The sequence below is a fragment of the Myotis davidii genome, unplaced genomic scaffold (assembly GCF_000327345.1).
Source record: "Myotis davidii unplaced genomic scaffold, ASM32734v1 scaffold679, whole genome shotgun sequence".
Lineage (NCBI taxonomy): Eukaryota > Metazoa > Chordata > Mammalia > Chiroptera > Vespertilionidae > Myotis > Myotis davidii.
Genome location: NW_006290023.1, coordinates 311,384 through 314,539, shown reverse-complemented (window position 1 = coordinate 314,539; position 3,156 = coordinate 311,384). Strand labels below are relative to the sequence as shown.

General features: G+C 39.9%; 1 pseudogene; it reads left to right on the top strand.

Moving 5' to 3' along the window:
* The first annotated feature begins 1,231 nt into the window (after nt 1–1,231).
* LOC102767106 lies at nt 1,232–1,876 on the top strand (annotated as a pseudogene).
* The last annotated feature ends 1,280 nt before the right edge of the window (nt 1,877–3,156 follow it).

Below are 3,156 nucleotides of genomic sequence, written 5' to 3'. Positions count from 1 at the left end.
CCCACACTCTGATTTTTGATTTTTAATTTTTCCTGAAGTACACACACTCATTTATTTACATATTGTCTACGGCTATTTTGTGCTACAACCACAGAGTTGAGCAGTTAGACCAAATGGTCTTTAAAGCCTAAACTATTTACTAGTTGACCCCTTCCAGAAAAAAATTTGTTGACCCCTAGTTTAAACAATAACTTCTAAATTGATTATTCCAATTTTAGTTATTTCACCTAGCTCAGTGAGAGACTAAGAAGATGCAAAAGGCAAAGCCTGCAGAGGTGCAGGATTAAGGTAAAAAGTAAGTGAGGAGTCAGTGGGCTCAGTCCATGACCTACAAAGCAAGGATGAGGTTTAGCAAACAATGTCTATCCCAGAATGCCATTGGAGTCACTCAGGAGACTCCCAGTTTTCTTTTTGGCCATGAGTAATTGATAATCATTACCTGAGGAAGGGAATGCATGTGGAGGAACAATTTTAACAGGAATGAAAGGTGGCAAGAAAATATGTTTGACTTTGAGGTCTATTTGATTGTGTCCCAATGATACAGACAGTTTTTGTCCAGAAAAGAGTCAAATGTACCAGGCTAAACCTCAAGAGACCACTGTGAGGATACAGATTTGGGAGTGATTGCTGTTTACATGAGAGCTGAATCCTAAACTGGGAATAAGATCAATCAGCAAACGTGTAAAGTGTATGTCAGCAACCCCAGGTAAAGGAGGCCAAGGTAAATAAATAACTTCTTGAGTGTAACACTAACTCACTAATTTGGTAAATGCTGATACTGCTTAAGACAAGAAATAAGTTAATCCACAGAAGATAACCGAACTGTGCCTTAAATGCTCAGTGCGTGGTATCAAATGTTAAAAAAGTTTTGATGCTGCAGTAGCTACTGTTGCTTTTGTCAACCAACCTTGTAACTTTAGATAGTTTAATAGAAAGATAAGCAACTCTCTGGTAAATTTAATCCACTTTTAAACCACCAGTTTAGATAAATCTCAACATTCATTCTCAGTAACAAATTCTTTTATCTGAATTTCCTGGGTAACCATGGCTATACCCATTACATTTTTTTTAATTAAATATTATTTTTGTTTTGGCAAATATAGCTATACCTCAATTAATATGTATTATTTGATGCTTTCTGATCTATGTCCTCTGATTTTCTCCATTTAGGAGTTAGCATCGGAGAGAGGCTCCTCCTTTCCGCCTGGCCGCAGCCATCAGGTAAACCAAGATGGGCGCTTACAGGTACATCAGGAGCCAAGGAGGAAGAAGCATCCCCTGTACTGCGCTTCCTTCTCCGGGTGCGCTGCTGGCAGTACCGCCAGCTCTCCGCGCTCCACAGGGCCCCCGCCCCACCCGGCCCAACAAAGCGCGCAGCTGGGCTACAAGGCCAAGCAAGGTTAGATCATATATCCGATTCATGTGCGCCGCAAACGCCCTGTTCCTAAGGGTGCGACCTACCGCCAGCCTGTCCATCACGGTGTTAACCGGCTGGAGTTTGCTGGAAGTCTTCAGTCTGTCGCCAAAGAGCGAGCTGGACGCCACTGTGGGGCTCTGAGAGTCCGGAATTCTTACTGGGTTGGTGAAGATTCCACGTACAAATTCTTTGAAGTTATTCTCCTTGATCCATTCCATAAAGCTATCAGAAGAAATCCTGACACCCAGTGGATCACCAGACCGCGTCCACAAGCACAGGGAGATGCGAGGGCTGACATCTGCGGGCGCAAGAGCCGGGCCTTGGGAAGGGCCACAAGTTCCACCGCACTACTGGTGGTTCCCACCTGCAGTTTGGAGAAGGCGCAATACTCTCCAGCTCCACCATTGCCGCTAATGTAAGTAATGTTTGTAAAATTCTTACCTAATAAACAATTTAGGATCAAAAAAAAGGGGTTAGCATCAAGCCTCTTGTTAGTGTTCATTGCATTAAATGCCATACGAATGCTATGAAAAAAAATTAAGTTCATACCATGTCATGAAATATATATTTGTGAGGGTTTTGGAGGTCAGTGAGGATTTGGCATTTTTCAGGGAGAAGCATACAAGATCTTACAGAGTACAGAGTAAGAATATGTGTGTGATTGGAAGAGGATAGAAAAGCTAACTGTAGCTCCCCTACCCAAACCCACATTCCCAACCATTATCTTGTTTTATTTGTCTCCTTAGAATTTAACACCATCTAGCATAATATTTTTCTGTTTATTTGCTCTCCCTCTACATTCGGATGAAAAGCCCATGGGAGCAGGGTTGTTTGTTCCCTGCTATATTTCCAGTGTCTAGAAACACGTGGGCTATCTGACACCCTTAATAAGTATTTGTCAGATAAAAAGTGAATCAACAATATAATCAAAGTAAACATAAAAGAAACAATTATGTTAAGGAGAATTCGAGACCATTTCTCTAAAATTTTATTTACAGTTAATTGTGATATTGTATTTAACAGCAAATAAAAATTTTAAAAGTCCTTTTTAATCAACCTGAAAATGCTAAGTTCAAATGCTGGCAGCCTTTGTGAGACTAGCTGACTAGTCTGAAATATGAGAGGAAGATAGAGATTAAATAATTTATCTCAGGAGAAGGAGCAAGCATGGGGGCCCCTGGACAGGATGACTGGCAAAGGAACAATAAAGGAAACAACTCCTCTGACAAGAGTATGGAATAAATTTTTCCTTCTTTCTTTTCCTTCTCCTTCTCCTTCTTTGAAGCATAACTGATTTCTTTGTCTTAAAATTAATTGTAATAATTAGAAAAGACACTAATTAAGAACAAATTCTGTTTTAAGTCATATGAGTAGATTACAACCCTGTTTGAAGGAACCTGTAATCTTTGGCTGCGGGTAGAAGTTTTTCTGAATGGCTGGGGAAGACAGGCCACATGCTCAGAGCCAATTAAATTTGTGGAATGTCCAAAATACAGCAATCTCTAATTAAATAATGTGTGTGTTGTTGTGTGTTGTTTTTTTTCACTAAACAGCCTTTCTGCTATTTAAAGACAAGATCATTATTATTATGAGGCTCTTTTAGTAGCTACAACCTGTCATTCACCAAAATATTTATTAAGAGTGTCCAATAGCCCAAGTCTTAAAAAGTCAATTTCAAGAATCACCCTGTCACTCAATTTCATAAATCTTTCCAAATCCCTTTAAAGTCGACCTAACCG